Source organism: Salmo salar, unplaced genomic scaffold (assembly GCF_905237065.1).
Source record: "Salmo salar unplaced genomic scaffold, Ssal_v3.1, whole genome shotgun sequence".
In the NCBI taxonomy this organism is placed as follows: Eukaryota; Metazoa; Chordata; class Actinopteri; order Salmoniformes; family Salmonidae; genus Salmo; species Salmo salar.
The window spans coordinates 109829-134234 of record NW_025548061.1 but is presented as its reverse complement, the minus strand read 5'-3'; the positions used below and the strand labels follow the sequence as shown (position 1 = coordinate 134234).

Below are 24406 nucleotides of genomic sequence, written 5' to 3'. Positions count from 1 at the left end.
AGCAGAGATGAGGGGAGCAGCAGAGATGAGGGGAGCAGCAGAGATGAGGGGAGCAGCAGAGATGAGGGGAGCAGCAGAGATGAGGAGCAGCAGGGGAGCAGCAGAGATGAGGAGATGAGGGGAGCAGCAGAGATGAGGGGGGAGCAGCAGAGATGAGATGAGAGGAGCAGCAGAGATGAGATGAGAGGAGCAGCAGAGATGAGATGAGAGGAGCAGCAGAGATGAGATGAGAGGAGCAGCAGAGATGAGATGAGGGGAGCAGCAGAGATGAGATGAGGGGAGCAGCAGGGATGAGATGAGAGGAGCAGCAGAGATGAGGGGAGCAGGCGTGACAGTCTGCCCGACGACCAAAACTAACAGCAAATGCATCCATCAAGTTTGTAAAGTGACCAGCTGGACGTAGTTACTGTCTGCTATCAATATGGGACCAGCTGGACGTAGTTACTGTCTGCTATCAATATGGGACCAGCTGGACGTAGTTACTGTCTGCTATCAATATGGGACCAGCTGGACGTAGTTACTGTCTGCTATCAATATGGGACCAGCTGGACGTAGTTACTGTCTGCTATCAATATGGGACCAGCTGGACGTAGTTACTGTCTGCTATCAATATGGGACCAGCTGGACGTAGTTACTGTCTGCTATCAATATGGGACCAGCTGGACGTAGTTACTGTCTGCTATCAATATGGGACCAGCTGGACGTAGTTACTGTCTGCTATCAATATGGGACCAGCTGGACGTAGTTACTGTCTGCTATCAATATGGGACCAGCTGGACGTAGTTACTGTCTGCTATCAATATGGGACCAGCTGGACGTAGTTACTGTCTGCTATCAATATGGGACCAGCTGGACGTAGTTACTGTCTGCTATCAATATGGGACCAGCTGGACGTAGTTACTGTCTGCTATCAATATGGGACCAGCTGGACGTAGTTACTGTCTGCTATCAATTGGGCCAGCTGGACGTAGTTCTGTCTCTATCAATATGGGACCAGCTGGGCGTATTACTGTCTGCTATCAATATGGGACCAGCTGGGCGTTTCTGTCTGCTATCAATATGGGGACCGGCTGGCGTTTCTGTCTCTATCAATCATGGGACCAGCTGGGCGTAGTTACTGTCTGCTATCAATATGGGACCAGCTGGACGTAGTTACTGTCTGCTATCAATATGGGACCAGCTGGACGTAGTTACTGTCTGCTATCAATATGGGACCAGCTGGACGTAGTTACTGTCTGCTATCAATATGGGACCAGCTGGACGTAGTTACTGTCTGCTATCAATATGGGACCAGCTGGACGTAGTTACTGTCTGCTATCAATATGGACCAGAAACCTGACGTTTAACTACTAATAATTAACCTGTTAGGGGATAGGGTGCCATTTAGGACTCAAAGGGAAATGTTCTTAACCTGTTGGGGAATAGGGGGCAGTATTTCCCAGACAGGTTAATCTGTCTTTACAGTTATGACGTCTTCCCGTGTGTGTGTGTGTGTGTGTGTGTGTGTGTGTGTGTGTGTGTGTGTGTGTGTGTGTGTGTGTGTGGACGTAGTGCCTTCATTTCCAAACGATAAAACAGATATGTATGAAACAAAATGGTGGAGTAGAGAGCCCGACGTAAAACTGTAGCTTCACTGTCCAAATACATAGAGTGGAGTTTAGGTAGCGCTGAGCACCGTGAGGTCAGGGTTCAGAGGGTCAGGGTTCAGGGTTCAGGCTGTTACACCTACCGAAGGTCTTGTGTACATATGTAGCTTTGAACCCCGTGAGGTCAGGGTTCAGAGGTCAGGGTTCAGTTGTGGTAGGTCAGGGTTCAGGCTGTGTTACCTACCAAAGGTCTTGTGTACATATGTAGCTTTGAGCCCCGTGAGGTCAGGGTTCAGAGGTCAGGGTTCAGGGGGGTCAGGGTTAAGTTCGAGGGTCAGGCTGTGTTACCTACCAAAGGTCTTGTGTACATATGTAGCATTGAGTCCCGTGAGGTCAGGGTTCAGGGGTCAGGCTGTGTTACCTACCAAAGGTCTTGTGTACATATGTAGCTTTGAGCCCCGTGAGGTCAGGGGTCAGGGGTCAGGCTGTGTTACCTACCGAAGGTCTTGTGTACATATGTAGCTTTGAGTCCCGTGAGGTCAGGGTTCAGAGGGTCAGGGTTCAGAGGTCAGGGTTCAGAGGGTCAGGGTTCAGGCTGTTACACCTACCGAAGGTCTTGTGTACATATGTAGCTTTGAGCCCCATCAGGTCCGGTAGCTGGTCTATGATGAACTCTCTCTCTGTCGTGTGTTTGTGAACCCTCTCGATGCTGCGTCTCTGCCAGTCGGTCCAATAGACGTAGTCGCCCAGCAGAGTGAAGCCAAAGATGTGAGGAAGCATATCTTCTACCAGGATCCTCCTGCCTGAACCGTCCATACACATCACCTGGGGGAGAGAAGAGAAGAGAAGAGAAGAGAAGAGAAGAGAAGAGAAGAGAAGAGAAGAGAAGAGAAGAGAAGAGAAGAGAAGAGAAGAGAAGAGAAGAGAAGAGAAGAGAAGAGAAGAAGAGAGAGGAGAGGAGAAGAGAAGAGAAGAGAAGAGAAGAGAAGAGAAGAGAGAGAGAGAGAAGGAGAGAAGGAGAGAAGGAGAGAAGGAGAGAAGAGAGAGAGAGAGAGAGAGAGAGAGAGAGAGAGAGAGAGAAGGGGAGGGAGAGAGAGAATCAGAGGATAAACCCAGTGAACAGCTTGAAGACCAAGCCAATAAGTTCAGGTAGGAGCTCAGAGACCCCCCAGGCCCCCGACCGAAGAGACCCCCCCCCAGGCCCCGACCGAAGAGCCCCCAGGCCCCGACCGAAGAGACCCCCCAGGCCCCCGACCGAAGAGACCCCCAGGCCTCCAGCCGAAGAGATCCCCCAGGCCTCCGGCCGAAGAGACCCCCAGCCAGACCCCCAGGAAGAGACCCCCCTGGGGAACAGAAGGTGGAGTCTCATGCAGACAGACACAGACAGACAGACAGACAGACAGACAGACAGACAGACAGACAGACAGACAGACAGACAGACAGACAGACAGACAGACAGAAAGTCCAGACCTCATGCAGACAGACAGACTGGAGGAACAGAAGTCCAGACCTCAGAAATACAGCCCCGGTGAGGCAGCATCCAATGACACCATTTCCCTTCATAGTGCAGCACTTCTGACAAGGGTCCATCAGCATGCAGCCATATTGCTCAGTGAGGGAGTCCTTATCATGTTTAACACTAGTATTGCTCAGTGAGTGAGTCCTTATCATGTTTAACACTAGTATTGTTCAGTGAGTCCTTATCATGTTTAACACTAGTATTGTTCAGTGAGTCCTTATCATGTTTAACACTAGTATTGCTCAGTGAGGAGTCCTTATCATGTTTAACACTAGTATTGCTCAGTGAGGGAGTCCTTATCATGTTTAACACTAGTATTGTTCAGTGAGGGAGTCCTTATCATGTTTAACACTAGTATTGTTCAGTGAGGGAGTCCTTATCATGTTTAACACTAGTATTGTTCAGTGAGTCTTTTGAGTCCTTATCATGTTTAACACTAGTATTGCTCAGTGAGGGAGTCCTTATCATGTTTAACACTAGTATAGTTCAGTGAGTTCCTTATCATGTTTAACACTAGTATTGCTCAGTGAGGAGTCCTTATCATGTTTAACACTAGTATTGTTCAGTGAGGGAGTCCTTATCATGTTTAACACTAGTATTGTTCAGTGAGTGCCTTATCATGTTTAACACTAGTATTGCTCAGTGAGTGAGTCCTTATCATGTTTAACACTAGTATTGTTCAGTGAGTCCTTATCATGTTTAACACTAGTATTGCTCAGTGAGGAGTCCTTATCATGTTTAACACTAGTATTGCTCAGTGAGGGAGTCCTTATCATGTTTAACACTAGTATTGCTCAGTGAGAGTCCTTATCATGTTTAACACTAGTATTGTTCAGTGAGTGGTCCTTATCATGTTTAACACTAGTATTGCTCAGTGAGTGAGTCCTTATCATGTTTAACACTAGTATTGCTCACAGTGAGGGAGTCCTTATCATGTTTAACACTAGTATTGTTCAGTGAGGGAGTCCTTATCATGTTTAACACTAGTATTGTTCAGTGAGTCCTTATCATGTTTAACACTAGTATTGCTCAGTGAGTGAGTCCTTATCATGTTTAACACTAGTATTGCTCAGTGAGTTCCTTATCATGTTTAACACTAGTATTGCTCAGTGAGGGAGTCCTTATCATGTTTAACACTAGTATTGCTCAGTGAGTGTCCTTATCATGTTTAACACTAGTATTGTTCAGTGAGGGAGTCCTTATCATGTTTAACACTAGTATTGTTCAGTGAGTCCTTATCATGTTTTAACACTAGTATTGCTCAGTGAGTGAGTCCTTATCATGTTTAACACTAGTATTGCTCAGTGAGTGGTCCTTATCATGTTTAACACTAGTATTGCTCAGTGAGGAGTCCTTATCATGTTTAACACTAGTATTGCTCAGTGAGGGAGTCCTTATCATGTTTAACACTAGTATTGTTCACAGTGAGTCCTTATCATGTTTAACACTAGTATTGCTCAGTGAGTGAGTCCTTATCATGTTTAACACTAGTATTGTTCAGTGAGTCCTTATCATGTTTAACACTAGTATTGTTCAGTGAGGGAGTCCTTATCATGTTTAACACTAGTATTGTTCACAGTGAGTCCTTATCATGTTTAACACTAGTACTGTTCAGTGAGTGAGTCCTTATCATGTTTAACACTAGTATTGCTCACGTGAGTCCTTATCATGTTTAACACTAGTATTGCTCAGTGAGTGAGTCCTTATCATGTTTAACACTAGTATTGTTCAGTGAGGGTCCTTATCATGTTTAACACTAGTATTGTTCAGTGAGTGAGTCCTTATCATGTTTAACACTAGTATTGTTCAGTGAGTCCTTATCATGTTTAACACTAGTATTGTTCACAGTGAGGGAGTCCTTATCATGTTTAACACTAGTATTGTTCACAGTGAGGGAGTCCTTATCATGTTTAACACTAGTATTGTTCACAGTGAGTGAGTCCTTATCATGTTTAACACTAGTATTGTTCAAGTGAGATCCTTATCATGTTTAACACTAGTATTGTTCACAGTGAGGGAGTCCTTATCATGTTTAACGCTAGTATTGTTCAGTGAGTCCTTATCATGTTTAACACTAGTATTGTTCACAGTGAGTCCTTATCATGTTTAACACTAGTATTGTTCACAGTGAGTCCTTATCATGTTTAACACTAGTATTGTTCAGTGAGTCCTTATCATGTTTAACACTAGTATTGTTCAGTGAGGGAGTCCTTATCATGTTTAACACTAGTATTGTTCACAGTGAGTCCTTATCATGTTTAACACTAGTATTGTTCAGTGAGTCCTTATCATGTTTAACACTAGTATTGTTCACAGTGAGGGAGTCCTTATGTTTAACACTAGTATTGTTCACAGTGAGTCCTTATCATGTTTAACACTAGTATTGTTCAGTGAGGGAGTCCTTATCATGTTTAACACTAGTATTGTTCACAGTGAGGGAGTCCTTATGTTTAACACTAGTATTGTTCACAGTGAGTCCTTATCATGTTTAACACTAGTATTGTTCAGTGAGTCCTTATCATGTTTAACACTAGTATTGCTCAGTGAGGGAGTCCTTATCATGTTTATCACTAGTATTGTTCAGTGAGGGAGTCCTTATCATGTTTAACACTAGTATTGTTCAGTGAGGGAGTCCTTATCATGTTTAACGCTAGTATTGTTCGGTCGACGCGGGCACGCGCCTGAGTCTCACAGTACTGTAACCAGCCACTACCCAAACGCGTTACTTTGTTTCAGCCAGAGCCTGCAAAGCCACGATTCAGCTTTTTGCCGCCTTCTGAGAGCCCATGTGAGCCGTAGGAAGTGTCACGTTATAGCAGAGATCCTTTGTAATGGATAGAGATGGCAAAGAAGTTCAAGAAATGGTCAGACAGGGTACTTCCTGTACAGAATCTTCTCAGGTTTTGGCCTGCCATAGGAGTTCTGTTATACTCACAGACACCATTCAAACAGTTTTAGAAACTTTAGGGTGTTTTCTATCCAAAGCCAATAATTATATGCATATTCTAGTTACTGGGCAGGAGTAGTAACCAGATTAAATCGGGTACGTTTTTTATCCAGCCGTGTCAATAATGCCCCCTAGCCCTAACAGGCTAAATGACTAAAATGTAAAAAATGGAATGAATACTTCCCCCCCCCAGCAGGATAATGCCACAAGGCTTGGATTGTCCCCAGGAACGGTTTCACCAACATGCCAGTGAATTCAGCGTACCTGCCAGTGACCTGCCCAGTCACCTGATCTCAACCCAAATCGATCACCTGTGGGATGAGATGGAACGAGCTTGTTCGGGAGTAGAGATCCACTACGGGCCAACTTGACAACCGTGGGAAGCATCGGAGTCGACGTGGGCCAGCGTTTCCCTGGTGGGCAACGCTTTCTAATTGGTGTTTCCTGATGTGTTGTCCAATCAAGTCTCCTTTCTCAGTGAGGTGGGACGGTGATTTTTCAAAATGGGAATCAAATTGGTCCCCACAAGGATAGTAAAACAAACGTGTGTGTGCGTGTCCACGGTGGGTTGTGTGTTTCACATTCTGGGGCGATTCTAAAAAGAGGGGGGGGAACCGCAGCTGGAGTGGAAGCAGCAAAATCGGAAACCAGATGTGGCTCTGGCCCGCAAAAATCTTGTTCTAGATCAAAACATCGTTCTGGAGGAGACCCAGAACCCAAGCTATAACCCACCAACCAACCCAGCAGAACCCAGAACCCAGGCTACCACCACCAACCAACCCAGCAGAACCCAGGCTACCACCACCAACCAACCCAGCAGAACCCAGCAGAACCCAGGCTACCACCACCAACCAACCAACCCAGCAGAACCCAGAACCCAGGCTATAACCCACCAACCAACCCAGCAGAACCCAGAACCCAGGCTATAACCCACCAACCAACCCAGCAGAACCCAGAGCCCAGGCTATAACCCACCAACCAACCCAGCAGAACCCAGAGCCCAGGCTACCACCACCCAACCAACCCAGAACCCAGGCTACCACCACCAACCAACCCAGCAGAACCCAGCAGAACCCAGGCTACCACCACCAACCAACCAACCCAGCAGAACCCAGAGCCCAGGCTATAACCCACCAACCAACCCAGCAGAACCCAGAACCCAGGCTATATCCCACCAACCAACCCAGCAGAACCCAGAGCCCAGGCTATAACCCACCAACCAACCCAGCAGAACCCAGAGCCCAGGCTACCACCACCCAACCAACCCAGAACCCAGGCTACCACCACCAACCAACCCAGCAGAACCCAGGCTACCACCACCAACCAACCCAGCAGAACCCAGAACCCAGGCTACCACCACCAACCAACCCAGCAGACCCTACCAAACTCTCTGGTAGGGCCCCCCTCTCTGGTAGGGCCCCCCACCCCTCACCCAGTCTTTCCCACACTGCCCCACTGAGCTACGGGGGGGGGGGCAATTGGGTTCAGATTAAAAGCAACAAACCCTAAGCTTATGTATTGGAACATATCGCACCATGATAATATGCTGTGTGAGGATGCCAACTGTAGAGAACAAAGGGTTGCTTTGAGACTAGTCATTTCCATATGGAAGTTCGAGACCCCATGGAGGGGAAATTGGGTAGGACTCACATCGACCCCCACTCCCCTCCCTGCATTACATCTGTACCCATCACCACATGGCGCGAAAGACTCTAACTTCCCACAGTGGCTCAACTGTCAGCACCACGAAAAGTCAAGGAATTTTACGATCGGGTTTCTGGAGGTACCCCAAACTTTAAAACGTGGTACCAGGGGGGGATTACAGCTGGGTCATGGTGTAGACTAGTCCTCATAGGAGGACCTCACTGCTGCTCTGGGCTCTGGGCTGTGCTGGGCTGATGAGGTACTGATCCAGCTGGGTCATGGTGGAGACTAGTCCTCATGGGAGGACCTCACTGCTGCTCTGGGCTGAGGTACTGATCACAGCTGGGTCATGGTGTAGACTAGTCCTCATGGGAGGACCTCACTGCTGCTCTGGGCTCTGGGCTGAGGTACTGATCCAGCTGGGTCATGGTGGAGACTAGTCCTCATAGGAGGACCTCACTGCTGCTCTGGGCTGAGGTACTGATCCAGCTGGGTCATGGTGGAGACTAGTCCTCATAGGAGGACCTCACTGCTGCTCTGGGCTGAGGTACTGATCACAGCTGGGTCATGGTGGAGACTAGTCCTCATAGGAGGACCTCACTGCTGCTCTGGGCTGAGGTACTGATCCAGCTGGGTCATGGTGTAGACTAGTCCTCATAGGAGGACCTCACTGCTGCTCTGGGCTGAGGTACTGATCCAGCTGGGTCATGATGTAGACTAGTCCTCATAGGAGGACCTCACTGCTGCTCTGGGCTGAGGTACTGATTACAGCTGGGTCATAGTGTAGACTAGTCCTCATAGGAGGACCTCACTGCTGCTCTGGGCTGAGGTACTGATCCAGCTGGGCCATGATGTAGACTAGTCCTCATAGGAGGACCTCACTGCTGCTCTGGGCTGAGGTACTGATCCAGCTGGGTCATGGTGTAGACTAGTCCTCATAGGAGGATCTCACTGCTGCTCTGGGCTCTGGGCTGATGAGGTACTGATCCAGCTGGGCCATGATGTAGACTAGTCCTCATAGGAGGACCTCACTGCTGCTCTGGGCTGAGGTACTGATCCAGCTGGGTCATGGTGTAGACTAGTCCTCATAGGAGGACCTCACTGCTGCTCTGGGCTCTGGGCTGATGAGGTACTGATCCAGCTGGGTCATGGTGTAGACTAGTCCTCATAGGAGGACCTCACTGCTGCTCCGGGCTCTGGGCTGAGGTACTGATCCAGCTGGGTCATGGTGTAGACTAGTCCTCATAGGAGGACCTCACTGCTGCTCTGGGCTCTGGGCTGATGTACTGATTAAGGAGAATCTACGGCGCCACAGCAACGTTTCTATGTTACCAACTGCAGCTTCTAAGGAGAATCTACGGGCGCCACAGCAACGTTTCTATGTTACCAACTTGGTAGCAGCTTCTAAGGAGAATCTACGGCGCCACAGCAACGTTTCTATGTTACCAACTTGGTAGCAGCTTCTAAGGAGAATCTACGGCGCCACAGCAAACAGAGATTCAGAATCTGTCCACCGGAGATTATGTTGAGCCAGAACCATTCCGATGCCCTTCAAACGTGTCCATCGATCGGGTAATAACTCCCTGGTCGTATGACTTCCCTTCTGGAAGGAGATAATGGTCCTGTGACGCTGCTGGGGGACGTGTGTGTGTGTGTGAGGCTGTTCATAGTGGTAGAGTGCCTGTGATGCTGCTGGTATAGAGTGCGGACGCAGGCTGTTCATAGCGGTAGAGAGAGCGGTCGCTCCACACGGTGTGCAGCCGAACAGGGTCCCTGGAGCAGCCCCCCGCAGACACACAGCTAGCTACCCACCCCTCCCCCTGCAGACACACGGCTAGCTACCCACCCCTCCACTACAGCCCCCCTCCCCCCGCAGACCCACAGCTAGCTACCCACCCCTCCCCCCTGCAGACACACGGCTAGCTACCCACCCCTCCACTACAGCCCCCCCTCCCCCCGCAGACACACGGCTACCCCTCCCCCCTGCAGACACACGGCTAGCTACCCACCCCTCCCCCCGCAGACACACGGCAAACTCCCCCCCTTCAGACACACGGCTACCCCCCTCCCCCCGCAGACACACGGCTACCCCCCTCCCCCCGCAGAGACACGGCTACCCCTCCCCCCTGCAGACACACGGCTAGCTACCCACCCCTCCACACGGCTAGCTACCCACCCCTCCACTACAGCCCCCCCCTCCCCCCCGCAGACACACGGCTACCCCCCTGCAGACACACGGCTAGCTACCCATCCCTCCACTACAGCCCCCCGCAGACACACGGCTACCCCCCCCACAGACACATGGCTAGCTACCCACCCCTCCACACAGCCCCCCCCCACAACACACCAGCTGATGGAACATGCCAACCCAGCGGAGGGCTGAACGTGACCCACATGAAGACGTTCTGAAAACACTCATCCATCCATCCATCCACTCATCCATCCACTCATCCATCCACTCATCCATTCATCCATCCATCCATCCATCCATTCATCCATCCATCCATCCATCCATCCACTCATCCATCCACTCATCCATTCATCCATCCATCCACTCATCCATTCATCCATCCAGCCATCCATTCATCCATCCATCCATTCATTCATCCATCCATCCATCCATCCATCCATTCATCCATCCAGCCATCCATCCATCCACTCATTCATCCATCCATCCATCCATCCACTCATTCATCCATCCATCCATCCATTCATCCCTCCCTCCCTCCCTCCATCCATCATCCATCCATTCATTCATCCATCCACTCATTCATCCATCCATCCATCCATCCATTCATTCATCCACTCATCCATCCATCCCTCCATTCAGCCATCCAGCCATTCATCCATCCATCCATCCATCTCATTCATCCACTCATTCATCCATCCATCCACTCATTCATCCATCCATTCATCCCTCCCTCCCTCCCTCCATCCATCATCCATCCATCCATCCACTCATCCATCCATCCCTCCATTCAGCCATCCAGCCATTCATCCATCCATCCATCCATTCATCCATCCATTCATTCATCCACTCATCCATCCCTCCCTCCCTCCCTCCCACCCACCCACCCCCTCCCTCCCTCCCTCCATCCATCCATCCATCAATCCATTCATCCATCCATTCATCCCTCCCTCCATTCAGCCATCCATCCATCCATCCATCCGGTAGGGAAATAGACAGCGTGAAATACCTCTATCTTGTCCGTCTTGGCATCGCCCCAATAGATCATCCGGTCGGCGTAGTCCAGCGCCAGTCCGTTGGGCCAGCCCAGGGAGGTGTTGACCATCACTAGCCTCTCGGTCCCGTCCAGGTCGGCCCGCTCGATCTTAGGAACCTCGCCCCAGTCCGTCCAGTACATGTACCTGGAACGAACCAGAGAGGGGACAGAGGGACGACAGGACAGATGGACAGATATGAGACTTCAGGTTGGGGGGTTAATGATGGAGCTCAGGACAGATATGAGTCTTCAGGTTGGGGGTTAATGATGGAGCTCAGGACAGATATGAGTCTTCAGGTTGGGGGTTAATGATGGAGCTCAGGACAGATATGAGTCTTCAGGTTGGGGGTTAATGATGGAGCTCAGGACAGATGGACAGATATGAGTCTTCAGGTTGGGGGTTAATGATGGAGCTCAGGACAGATATGAGTCTTCAGGTTGGGGGTTAATGATGGAGCTCAGGACAGATATGAGTCTTCAGGTTGGGGGTTAATGATGGAGCTCAGGACAGATATGAGTCTTCAGGTTGGGGGTTAATGATGGAGCTCAGGACAGATATGAGACTTCAGGTTGGGGGTTAATGATGGAGCTCAGGACAGATATGAGTCTTCAGGTTGGGGGTTAATGATGGAGCTCAGGACAGATATGAGTCTTCAGGTTGGGGGTTAATGATGGAGCTCAGGACAGATATGAGTCTTCAGGTTGGGGGTTAATGATGGAGCTCAGGACAGATATGAGTCTTCAGGTTGGGGGTTAATGATGGAGCTCAGGACAGATATGAGTCTTCAGGTTGGGGGTTAATGATGGAGCTCAGGACAGATATGAGTCTTCAGGTTGGGGGTTAATGATGGAGCTCAGGACAGATGGACAGATATGAGTCTTCAGCTCAGACAGCAGTTACCCAGCGACAGGACCCAGTACGAGCCCTGGTTCAGGGTTAGTATAGAGACAGCAGTTACCCAGCGACAGGACCCAGTACGAGCCCTGGTTCAGGGTTAGTATAGGAGACAGCAGTTACCCAGCGACAGGACCCAGTACGAGCCCTGGTTCAGGGTTAGTATAGAGACAGCAGTTACCCAGCGACAGGACCCAGTACGAGCCCTGGTTCAGGGTTAGTATAGGAGACAGCAGTTACCCAGCGACAGGACCCAGTACGAGCCCTGGTTCAGGGTTAGTATAGAGACAGCAGTTACCCAGCGACAGGACCCAGTACGAGCCCTGGTTCAGGGTTAGTATAGGAGACAGCAGTTACCCAGCGACAGGATCCAGGACGAGCCCTGGTTCAGGGTTAGTATAGGAGACAGCAGTTACCCAGCGACAGGATCCAGTACGAGCCCTGGTTCAGGGTTAGTATAGAGACAGCAGTTACCCAGCGACAGGACCCAGTACGAGCCCTGGTTCAGGGTTAGTATAGGAGACAGCAGTTACCCAGCGACAGGACCCAGTACGAGCCCTGGTTCAGGGTTAGTATAGAGACAGCAGTTACCCAGCGACAGGACCCAGTACGAGCCCTGGTTCAGGGTTAGTATAGGAGACAGCAGTTACCCAGCGACAGGACCCAGGACGAGCCCTGGTTCAGGGTTAGTATAGGAGACAGCAGTTACCCAGCGACAGGACCCAGTACGAGCCCTGGTTCAGGGTTAGTATAGGAGACAGCAGTTACCCAGCGACAGGACCCAGTACGAGCCCTGGTTCAGGGTTAGTATAGGAGACAGCAGTTACCCAGCGACAGGACCCAGTACGAGCCCTGGTTCAGGGTTAGTATAGGAGACAGCAGTTACCCAGCGACAGGACCCAGTACGAGCCCTGGTTCAGGGGTTAGTATAGGAGACAGCAGTTACCCAGCGACAGGATCCAGTACGAGCCCTGGTTCAGGGTTAGTATAGGAGACAGCAGTTACCCAGCGACAGGACCCAGTACGAGCCCTGGTTCAGGGTTAGTATAGGAGACAGCAGTTACCCAGCGACAGGACCCAGTACGAGCCCTGGTTCAGGGTTAGTATAGAGACAGCAGTTACCCAGCGACAGGACCCAGTACGAGCCCTGGTTCAGGGTTAGTATAGGAGACAGCAGTTACCCAGCGACAGGACCCAGGACGAGCCCTGGTTCAGGGTTAGTATAGGAGACAGCAGTTACCCAGCGACAGGACCCAGTACGAGCCCTGGTTCAGGGTTAGTATAGAGACAGCAGTTACCCAGCGACAGGACCCAGTACGAGCCCTGGTTCAGGGTTAGTATAGGAGACAGCAGTTACCCAGCGACAGGATCCAGGACGAGCCCTGGTTCAGGGTTAGTATAGGAGACAGCAGTTACCCAGCGACAGGACCCAGTACGAGCCCTGGTTCAGGGTTAGTATAGGAGACAGCAGTTACCCAGCGACAGGACCCAGTACGAGCCCTGGTTCAGGGTTAGTATAGGAGACAGCAGTTACCCAGCGACAGGATCCAGTACGAGCCCTGGTTCAGGGTTAGTATAGGAGACAGCAGTTACCCAGCGACAGGATCCAGTACGAGCCCTGGTTCAGGGTTAGTATAGGAGACAGCAGTTACCCAGCGACAGGACCCAGTACGAGCCCTGGTTCAGGGTTAGTATAGGAGACAGCAGTTACCCAGCGACAGGACCCAGTACGAGCCCTGGTTCAGGGTTAGTATAGGAGACAGCAGTTACCCAGCGACAGGACCCAGTACGAGCCCTGGTTCAGGGTTAGTATAGAGACAGCAGTTACCCAGCGACAGGACCCAGTACGAGCCCTGGTTCAGGGTTAGTATAGGAGACAGCAGTTACCCAGCGACAGGACCCAGTACGAGCCCTGGTTCAGGGTTAGTATAGAGACAGCAGTTACCCAGCGACAGGACCCAGTACGAGCCCTGGTTCAGGGTTAGTATAGAGTCAGCAGTTACCCAGCGACAGGACCCAGTACGAGCCCCTGGTTCAGGGTTAGTATAGGAGACAGCAGTTACCCAGCGACAGGATCCAGGACGAGCCCTGGTTCAGGGTTAGTATAGGAGACAGCAGTTACCCAGCGACAGGACCCAGTACGAGCCCTGGTTCAGGGTTAGTATAGGAGACAGCAGTTACCCAGCGACAGGATCCAGTACGAGCCCTGGTTCAGGGTTAGTATAGGAGACAGCAGTTACCCAGCGACAGGATCCAGTACGAGCCCTGGTTCAGGGTTAGTATAGAGACAGTAGTTACCCAGCGACAGGACCCAGGACGAGCCCTGGTTCAGGGTTAGTATAGGAGACAGCAGTTACCCAGCGACAGGATCCAGTACGAGCCCTGGTTCAGGGTTAGTATAGAGACAGCAGTTACCCAGTACGAGCCCTGGTTCAGGGTTAGTATAGGAGACAGCAGTTACCCAGCGACAGGACCCAGTACGAGCCCTGGTTCAGGGTTAGTATAGGAGACAGCAGTTACCCAGCGACAGGATCCAGGACGAGCCCTGGTTCAGGGTTAGTATAGGAGACAGCAGTTACCCAGCGACAGGATCCAGGACGAGCCCTGGTTCAGGGTTAGTATAGGAGACAGCAGTTACCCAGCGACAGGACCCAGTACGAGCCCTGGTTCAGGGTTAGTATAGGAGACAGCAGTTACCCAGCGACAGGATCCAGGACGAGCCCTGGTTCAGGGTTAGTATAGAGACAGCAGTTACCCAGCGACAGGATCCAGGACTAGCCCTGGTTCAGGGTTAGTATAGGAGACAGCAGTTACCCAGCGACAGGATCCAGTACGAGCCCTGGTTCAGGGTTAGTATAGGAGACAGCAGTTACCCAGCGACAGGATCCAGTACGAGCCCTGGTTCAGGGGTTAGTATAGGAGACAGCAGTTACCCAGCGACAGGATCCAGGACGAGCCCTGGTTCAGGGTTAGTATAGGAGACAGCAGTTACCCAGCGACAGGATCCAGGACGAGCCCTGGTTCAGGGTTAGTATAGGAGACAGCAGTTACCCAGCGACAGGATCCAGGACGATGGCTCGCGGTTCGTCCAGGTCCTCCGATATGAGGATCTTCCTCATGGTTCCGTTGAGTCGCGTGACCTCGATGCGGTCCGTTCTCGTGTCCGTCCAGTACAGGTTCCGGCGATCCAGTCCACCGCGATGCCGTCGGGGTGGTTCACCTGAGAGAGAAGAGATCAGGTTAGAGTAGATCCACATGAATGTTGTTCTGGAAGAAGCTCTGCAGAGTTGGTCACTAACTGGCACTTCCTGCTGCTGTTACCAAATGTATTAACTATCTGGCCCAGCCACTTCCTGCTGCTGTTACCAAATGTAGTAACTTCTGGCCCAGCCACTTCCTGCTGCTGTTACCAAATGTAGTAACTATCTGGCCCAGCTGTTAGCCCGCTGCGTCATTAACTTCTGGCCCAGCTATTAGTGACCTGCTGCTGTTACCAAATGTAGTAACTATCTGGCCCAGCTGTTAGCGACCTGCTGCTGCTTTACCAAATGTAGTAACTATCTGGCCCAGCTGTTAGCGACCTGCTGCTGTTACCAAATGTAGTAACTATCTGGCCCAGCTGTTAGCGACCTGCTGCTGCTGTTACCAAATGTAGTAACTATCTGGCCCAGCTGTTAGCGACCTGCTGCTGCTGTTACCAAATGTAGTAACTATCTGGCCCAGCTGTTAGCGACCTGCTGCTGTTACCAAATGTAGTAACTATCTGGCCCAGCTGTTCGACCTGCTGCTGTTACCAAATGTAGTAACTATCTGGCCCAGCCGACCTCTGCTGCTGTTACCAAATGTAGTAACTATCTGGCCCAGCTGTTAGCGACCTGCTGCTGTTACCAAATGTAGTAACTATCTGGCCCAGCCACTTCCTGCTGCTGTTACCAAATGTAGTAACTATCTGGCCCAGCCACTTCCTGCTGCTGTTACCAAATGTAGTAACTATCTGGCCCAGCACTGTTAGCGACCTGCTGCTGTTACCAAATGTAGTAACTATCTGGCCCAGCCACTTCCTGCTGCTGTTACCAAATGTAGTAACTATCTGGCCCAGCTATTAGCGACCTGCTGCTGCTGTTACCAAATGTAGTAACTATCTGGCCAGCTGTTAGGTGACCTGCTGCTGTTACCAAATGTAGAACTATCTGGCCCAGCTGTTAGCGACCTGCTGCTGTTGGCCAAATGTAGTAACTATCTGGCCCAGCCACTTCCTGCTGCTGTTACCAAATGTAGTAACTATCTGGCCCAGCACCTGTGAGGTGACGATGAACTGAGCGTCAGAGCCGTCCAGGTAGGACCTCCTGATGGCCCGGACCTCGTCGTCGGTCCAATAGACGTGTCCGTCCACCGGGTCGTGAAGTCGATGGCGATGGCGTGGCGGATGTCGTCCCGTCTGGAGGATGACGTCGGTGAAGTCGGGCGTGTCCAGAGAAATGCGGCGCAGGTCAGTCCTCCGGGCCAGGAGGAGGAGCTGAGTGGCACCTGGAGGGGGAGAGAGATGGGAGAGGTGAGTCACCTGGAGGGGGAGAGAGATGGGAGAGGTGAGTCACCTGGAGGGGGAGAGAGATGGGAGAGGTGAGTCACCTGGAGGGGGAGAGAGATGGGAGAGGTGAGTCACCTGGAGGGGGGAGAGAGATGGGAGAGGTGAGTCACCTGGAGGGGGAGAGAGATGGGAGAGGTGAGTCACCTGGAGGGGGGAGAGAGATGGGAGAGGTGAGTCACCTGGAGGGGGGAGAGAGATGGGAGAGGTGAGTCACCTGGAGGGGGAGAGAGATGGGAGAGGTGAGTCACCTGGAGGGGGGGAGAGAGATGGGAGAGGTGAGTCACCTGGAGGGGGAGAGAGATGGGAGAGGTGAGTCACCTGGAGGGGGGAGAGAGATGGGAGAGGTGAGTCATCTGGAGGGGGAGAGAGATGGGAGAGGTGAGTCACCTGGAGGGGGAGAGAGATGGGACAGGTGAGTCACCTGGAGGGGAGAGAGATGGGAGAGGTGAGTCACCTGGAGGGGGAGAGAGATGGGAGAGGTGAGTCACCTGGAGGGGGAGAGAGATGGGAGAGGTGAGTCACCTGGAGGGGGAGAGAGATGGGAGAGATGAGTCACCTGGAGGGGGGAGAGAGATGGGAGAGGTGGAGTCACCTGGAGGGGGGGAGAGAGATGGGAGAGGTGAGTCACCTGGAGGGGGGAAGAGAGATGGGACAGGTGAGTCACCTGGGGGGGGAGAGAGATGGGAGAGGTGAGTCACCTGGAGGGGAGAGAGATGGGAGAGGTGAGTCACCTGGAGGGGGAGAGAGATGGGAGAGATGAGTCACCTGGAGGGAGGAGATGGGAGATGAGTCACCTGGAGGGGGGGAGAGAGATGGGAGAGGTGAGTCACCTGGAGGGGGAGAGAGATGGGAGAGGTGAGTCACCTGGAGGGGGGGAGAGAGATGGGAGAGGTGAGTCACCTGGAGGGGGGAGAGAGATGGGAGAGGTGAGTCACCTGGAGGGGGAGAGAGATGGGAGAGGTGAGTCAACTGGAGGGGGGAGAGAGATGGGAGAGGTGAGTCACCTGGAGGGGGGAGAGAGATGGGAGAGGTGAGTCACCTGGAGGGGGGGAGAGAGATGGGAGAGGTGAGTCACCTGGAGGGGGAGAGAGATGGGAGAGGTGAGTCACCTGGAGGGGGAGAGAGATGGGAGAGGGGGAATACAGGAGGGGTGGAGGAGAGAGAGAGGGTAGGGGAATAAGGAGGGGTGGAGGAGAGAGAGAGGAGAGGGGGAATACAGGAGGGGTGGAGGAGAGAGAGAGAGAGAGGGTCAGGGGAATACAGGAGGGGTGGAGGAGAGAGAGAGAGGAGAGGAATACAGGAGGGGTGGAGGAGAGAGAGAGAGGAGAGTGAATACAGGAGGGGTGGAGGAGAGAGAGAGAGAGATGGGAATACAGGAGGGTGGAGGAGAGAGAGAGAGGAGAGGGTCAGGGGAATACAGGAGGGGTGGAGGAGAGAGAGAGGAGAGGATAGGCGGGAATACAGGAGGGGTGGAGGAGAGAGAGAGGAGAGGGTCAGGGGAATACAGGAGGGTGGAGGAGAGAGAGAGGAGAGGGTCAGGGGAATACAGGAGGGGTGGAGGAGAGAGAGAGGAGAGGGGGAATACAGGAGGGGTGGAGGAGAGAGAGAGGAGAGGGGGAATACAGGAGGGGTGGAGGAGAGAGAGAGGAGAGGGGAATACAGGAGGGGTGGAGGAGAGAGAGAGGAGAGGGGGAATCACAGGAGGGGTGGAGGAGAGAGAGAGGAGAGGGGGAATACAGGAGGGGTGGAGGAGAGAGAGAGGAGAGGGGGAATACAGGAGGGGTGGAGGAGAGAGAGAGAGAGGGTCAGGGGAATACAGGAGGGGTGGAGGAGAGAGAGAGGAGAGGGTCAGGGGAATACAGGAGGGGTGGAGGAGAGAGAGAGAGGAGAGGGGGAATACAGGAGGGTGGAGGAGAGAGAGAGGAGAGGGGAATACAGGAGGGGTGGAGGAGAGAGAGAGAGGAGAGGGTCAGGGGAATACAGGAGGGTGGAGGAGAGAGAGAGAGAGAGGGGAATACAGGAGGGTGGAGGAGAGAGAGAGAGGAGAGGGTCAGGGGAATACAGGAGGGTGGAGGAGAGAGAGAGGGAGAGGGGGAATACAGGAGGGTGGAGGAGAGAGAGAGGGTCAGGGGAATACAGGAGGGGTGGAGGAGAGAGAGAGGAGAGGGGGAATACAGGAGGGGTGGAGGAGAGAGAGAGGAAGGGAATACAGGAGGGGGTGGAGGAGAGAGAGAGAGGAGAGGGTCAGGGGGAATACAGGAGGGGTGGAGGAGAGAGAGAGGAGAGGGTCAGGGAATACAGGAGGGTGGAGGAGAGAGAGAGGAAGGAATACAGGAGGGGTGGAGGAGAGAGAGAGGAGAGGGGGAATACAGGAGGGGTGGAGGAGAGAGAGAGGAGAGGGGGAATACAGGAGGGGTGGAGGAGAGAGAGAGGAGAGGGGGAATACAGGAGGGGTGGAGGAGAGAGAGAAGGAGAGGGGGAATACAGGAGGGGTGGAGGAGAGGAGAGGGTCAGGGGAATACAGGAGGGTGGAGGAGAGAGAGAGTCAGGGGAATACAGGAGGGGTGGAGGAGAGAGAGAGGAGAGGGGGGAATACAGGAGGGTGGAGGAGAGAGAGAGGAGAGGGGGAATACAGGAGGGGTGGAGGAGAGAGAGAGGAGAGGGTCAGGGGAATACAGGAGGGGTGGAGGAGAGAGAGAGAGAGAGGGGAATACAGGAGGGGTGGAGGAGAGAGAGAGGAGAGGGTCAGGGAATACAGGAGGGTGGAGGAGAGAGAGAGAGAGAGGGGGAATACAGGAGGGGTGGAGGAGAGAGAGAGGAGAGGGGGAATACAGGAGGGGTGGAGGAGAGAGAGAGAGGGTCAGGGGAATACAGGAGGGGTGGAGGAGAGAGAGAGGAGAGGGTCAGGGAATACAGGAGGGGTGGAGGAGAGAGAGAGAGAGAGGGGGAATACAGGAGGGTGGAGGAGAGAGAGAGGAGAGGGTCAGGGGAATACAGGAGGGGTGGAGGAGAGAGAGAGGAGAGGGTCAGGGAATACAGGAGGGTGGAGGAGAGAGAGAGAGAGAGGGAATACAGGAGGGGTGGAGGAGAGAGAGAGAGGGGGGGAATACAGGAGGGGTGGAGGAGAGAGAGAGAGAGGGGGGAATACAGGAGGGGTGGAGGAGAGAGAGAGAGGAGAGGGTCAGGGGAATACAGGAGGGGTGGAGGAGAGAGAGAGGAGAGGGTCAGGGGAATACAGGAGGGTGGAGGAGAGAGAGAGGAGAGGGTCAGGGGAATACAGGAGGGGTGGAGGAGAGAGAGAGGAGAGGGTCAGGGAATACAGGAGGGGTGGAGGAGAGAGAGAGGAGAGGGTCAGGGGAATACAGGAGGGGTGGAGGAGAGAGAGAGAAGAGGGGGAATACAGGAGGGGTGGAGGAGAGAGAGAGGAGAGGGTTAGGGGAATACAGGAGGGGGTGGAGGAGAGAGAGAGGAGAGGGTCAGGGGAATACAGGAGGGGTGGAGGAGAGAGAGAGAGAGAGGGGGAATACAGGAGGGTGGAGGAGAGAGAGAGGAGAGGGTCAGGGGAATACAGGAGGGGTGGAGGAGAGAGAGAGGAGGGAGGTAATACAGGAGGGGTGGAGGAGAGAGAGAGAGAGAGTCGGGGAATACAGGAGGGGTGGAGGAGAGAGAGAGAGGAGAGGGGGAATACAGGAGGGGTGGAGGAGAGAGAGAGAGAGAGGGGGAATACAGGAGGGGTGGAGGAGAGAGAGAGAGGAGAGGGGAATACAGGAGGTGGAGGAGAGAGAGAGGAGAGGGGGAATACAGGAGGGGTGGAGGAGAGAGAGAGAGAGGGTCAGGGGAATACAGGAGGGGTGGAGGAGAGAGAGAGAGGAGAGGGTCGGAATACAGGAGGGTGGAGGAGAGAGAGAGGAGGGGAATACAGGAGGGGTGGAGGAGAGAGAGAGAGGAGAGGGCGGGAATACAGGAGGGGTGGAGGAGAGAGAGAGAGAGAGGGGAATACAGGAGGGGTGGAGGAGAGAGAGAGGAGAGGGGGAATACAGGAGGGGTGGAGGAGAGAGAGAGAGAGAGGGAGGGAATACAGGAGGGGTGGAGGAGAGAGAGAGAGGAGAGGGAGGGGAATACAGGAGGGGTGGAGGAGAGAGAGAGGAGAGGGGAATACAGGAGGGGTGGAGGAGAGAGAGAGAGAGAGGGGAATACAGGAGGGGTGGAGGAGAGAGAGAGAGGAGGAGGGAATACAGGAGGGTGGAGGAGAGAGAGAGGAGAGGGGGAATACAGGAGGGGTGGAGGAGAGAGAGAGAGAGGGCGGGAATACAGGAGGGGTGGAGGAGAGAGAGAGGAGAGGGGGAATACAGGAGGGGTGGAGGAGAGAGAGAGGAGAGGGGGGGAATACAGGAGGGGTGGAGGAGAGAGAGAGAGAGAGGGTCGGGGAATACAGGAGGGGTGGAGGAGAGAGAGAGGAGAGGGGGAATACAGGAGGGTGGAGGAGAGGAGAGAAGGGGAATACAGGAGGGTGGAGGAGAGAGAGAGGAGAGGGGGAATACAGGAGGGGTGGAGGAGAGAGAGAGAGAGGGTCAGGGGAATACAGGAGGGTGTGGAGGAGAGAGAGAGAGGAGAGGGGGAATACAGGAGGGTGGAGGAGAGAGAGAGAGGAGAGGGGGAATACAGGAGGGGTGGAGGAGAGAGAGAGGAGAGGGTCAGGGGAATACAGGAGGGGTGGAGGAGAGAGAGAGAGGAGAGGTCAGGGGAATACAGGAGGGGTGGAGGAGAGAGAGAGGGAGAGGGGAATACAGGAGGGGTGGAGGAGAGAGAGAGGAGAGGGTCAGGAATACAGGAGGGTGGAGGAGAGAGAGAGAGAGAGGGTCGGGGGAATACAGGAGGGGTGGAGGAGAGAGAGAGAGGAGAGGGCAGGGAATACAGGAGGGGTGGAGGAGAGAGAGAGAGAGGGGAATACAGGAGGGGTGGAGGAGAGAGAGAGGAGAGGGTCAGGGGAATACAGGAGGGGTGGAGGAGAGAGAGAGGAGAGGGCCGGGGAATACAGGAGGGGTGGAGGAGAGAGAGAGAGAGAGAGAGGGGAATACAGGAGGGGTGGAGGAGAGAGAGAGGAGAGGGAATACAGGAGGGGTGGAGGAGAGAGAGGGAGAGGGGGGGAATACAGGAGGGGTGGAGGAGAGAGAGAGGGAGAGGCGGGAATACAGGAGGGGTGGAGGAGAGAGAGAGGAGGGGGGGAATACAGGAGGGGTGGAGGAGAGAGAGAGGGAGAGGGTCAGGGAATACAGGAGGGGTGGAGGAGAGAGAGAGAGAGGAGGATACAGGAGGGGTGGAGGAGAGAGAGAGGAGGGAATACAGGAGGGGTGGAGGAGAGAGAGAGGAGAGGGTCAGGGGAATACAGGAGGGGTGGAGGAGAGAGAGAGGGAGAGGGTCAGGAATACAGGAGGGGTGGAGGAGAGAGAGAGGAGAGGGGGAATACAGGAGGGGTGGAGGAGAGAGAGAGAGGAGAGGGTCAGGGGAATACAGGAGGGGTGGAGGAGAGAGAGAGGAGAGGGGAATAGAGGAGGGTGGAGGAGAGAGAGAGGAGGGGAATACAGGAGGGGTGGAGGAGAGAGAGAGAGAGGGGGAATACAGGAGGGTGGAGGAGAGAGAGAGGAGAGGGTCAGGGGAATACAGGAGGGGTGGAGGAGAGAGAGAGAGGAGAGGGTCAGGGGAATACAGGAGGGGTGGAGGAGAGAGAGAGGAGAGGGGGAATACAGGAGGGGTGGAGGAGAGAGAGAGAGGAGAGGGTCAGGGGAATACAGGAGGGGTGGAGGAGAGAGAGAGAGGAGAGGGTCAGGGGAATAGAGGAGGGTGGAGGAGAGAGAGAGGAGGGGGAATACAGGAGGGGTGGAGGAGAGAGAGAGGAGAGGGGGAATACAGGAGGGTGGAGGAGAGAGAGAGAGGAGAGGGTCAGGGGAATACAGGAGGGGTGGAGGAGAGAGAGAGAGGAGAGGGTCAGGGGAATACAGGAGGGATGGAGGAGAGAGAGAGGAGAGGGGGAATACAGGAGGGTGGAGGAGAGAGAGAGAGAGAGGGGGAATACAGGAGGGGTGGAGGAGAGAGAGAGGAGAGGGTCAGGGGAATACAGGAGGGGTGGAGGAGAGAGAGAGAGGAGAGGGGGAATACAGGAGGGGTGGAGGAGAGAGAGAGAGGAGAGGGGAATACAGGAGGGGTGGAGGAGAGAGAGAGGAGAGGGTCAGGGGAATACAGGAGGGGTGGAGGAGAGAGAGAGAGGAGAGGGGGAATACAGGAGGGGTGGAGGAGAGAGAGAGGAGAGGGTCAGGGGAATACAGGAGGGGTGGAGGAGAGAGAGAGGAGAGGGTCAGGGGAATACAGGAGGGGTGGAGGAGAGAGAGAGGAGAGGGGGAATACAGGAGGGGTGGAGGAGAGAGAGAGAGAGAGGGAAATACAGGAGGGGTGGAGGAGAGAGAGAGAGAGAGGGGGAATACAGGAGGGGTGGAGGAGAGAGAGAGAGAGAGGAGAGGGGAATACAGGAGGGGTGGAGGAGAGAGAGAGGAGAGGGGAATACAGGAGGGGTGGAGGAGAGAGAGAGAGGAGAGGGTCAGAGGAATACAGGAGGGGTGGAGGAGAGAGAGAGAGAGGAGAGTGTCTGTGGGTGCAGGTCTCACCATCTCTGCAGGTCTTTCCGTCCTCTAGCAGCTGGACCCGGTGGGACAGGCACACTGGTAGTAGGGGTGTGATGGGAGACAGGAGACAGAGATGGGAGCAGTCTCCGTTCCTCACGGAGCACGGAGAAGACACTGTCCAGGAAGGAGACAACACGCTGTCAGAGGAAACCGTTCTACATTATAAAACACACCATTCATTCATTATCACTCGCGTCCCAAATGGCACCCTATTCCCCATTTAGTACACTACATGACCAGACATTATCTCTGGAGAGAACACTACATGACCAGAGTAGACATTATCCTCTGGAGAGTACACTACATGACCAGACATTATCTCTGGAGAGAACACTACATGACCAGACATTATCTCTGGAGAGAACACTACATGACCAGACATTATCCTCTGGAGAGAACACTACATGACCAGACATTATCTCTGGAGAAAACACTACATGACCAGACATTATCTCTGGAGAGAACACTACATGACCAGACATTATCTCTGGAGAGAACACTACATGACCAGACATTATCTCTGGAGAGAACACTACATGACCAGACATTATCTCTGGAGAGAACACTACATGACCAGACATTATCTCTGGAGAGAACACTACATGACCAGACATTATCTCTGGAGAGAACACTACATGACCAGACATTATCTCTGGAGAGAACACTACATGACCAGACATTATCTCTGGAGAGAACACTACATGACCAGACATTATCTCTGGAGAGAACACTACATGACCAGACATTATCTCTGGAGAGAACACTACATGACCAGACATTATCTCTGGAGAGAACACTACATGACCAGTCATTATCTCTGGAGAGAACACTACATGACCAGTCATTATCTCTGGAGAGAACACTACATGACCAGACATTATCTCTGGAGAGAACACTACATGACCAGACATTATCTCTGGAGAGAACACTACATGACCAGACATTATCTCTGGAGAGAACACTACATGACCAGACATTATCTCTGGAGAGAACACTACATGACCAGACATTATCTCTGGAGAGAACACTACATGACCAGACATTATCTCTGGAGAGAACACTACATGACCAGACATTATCCTCTGGAGAGAACACTACATGACCAGACATTATCCTCTGGAGAGAACACTACATGACCAGACATTATCCTCTGGAGAGAACACTACATGACCAGACATTATCCTCTGGAGAGAACACTACATGACCAGACATTATCCTCTGGAGAGAACACTACATGACCAGACATTATCTCTGGAGAGAACACTACATGACCAGACATTATCTCTGGAGAGAACACTACATGACCAGACATTATCTCTGGAGAGA

At 53.1% G+C, this 24406-nt stretch overlaps 1 pseudogene; it reads right to left on the bottom strand.

Annotated features, from left to right (window-relative positions):
• Positions 1-24406, bottom strand: part of LOC106598402 (low-density lipoprotein receptor-related protein 6-like) — a 58701-nt pseudogene that overhangs the window by 6069 nt on the left and 28226 nt on the right.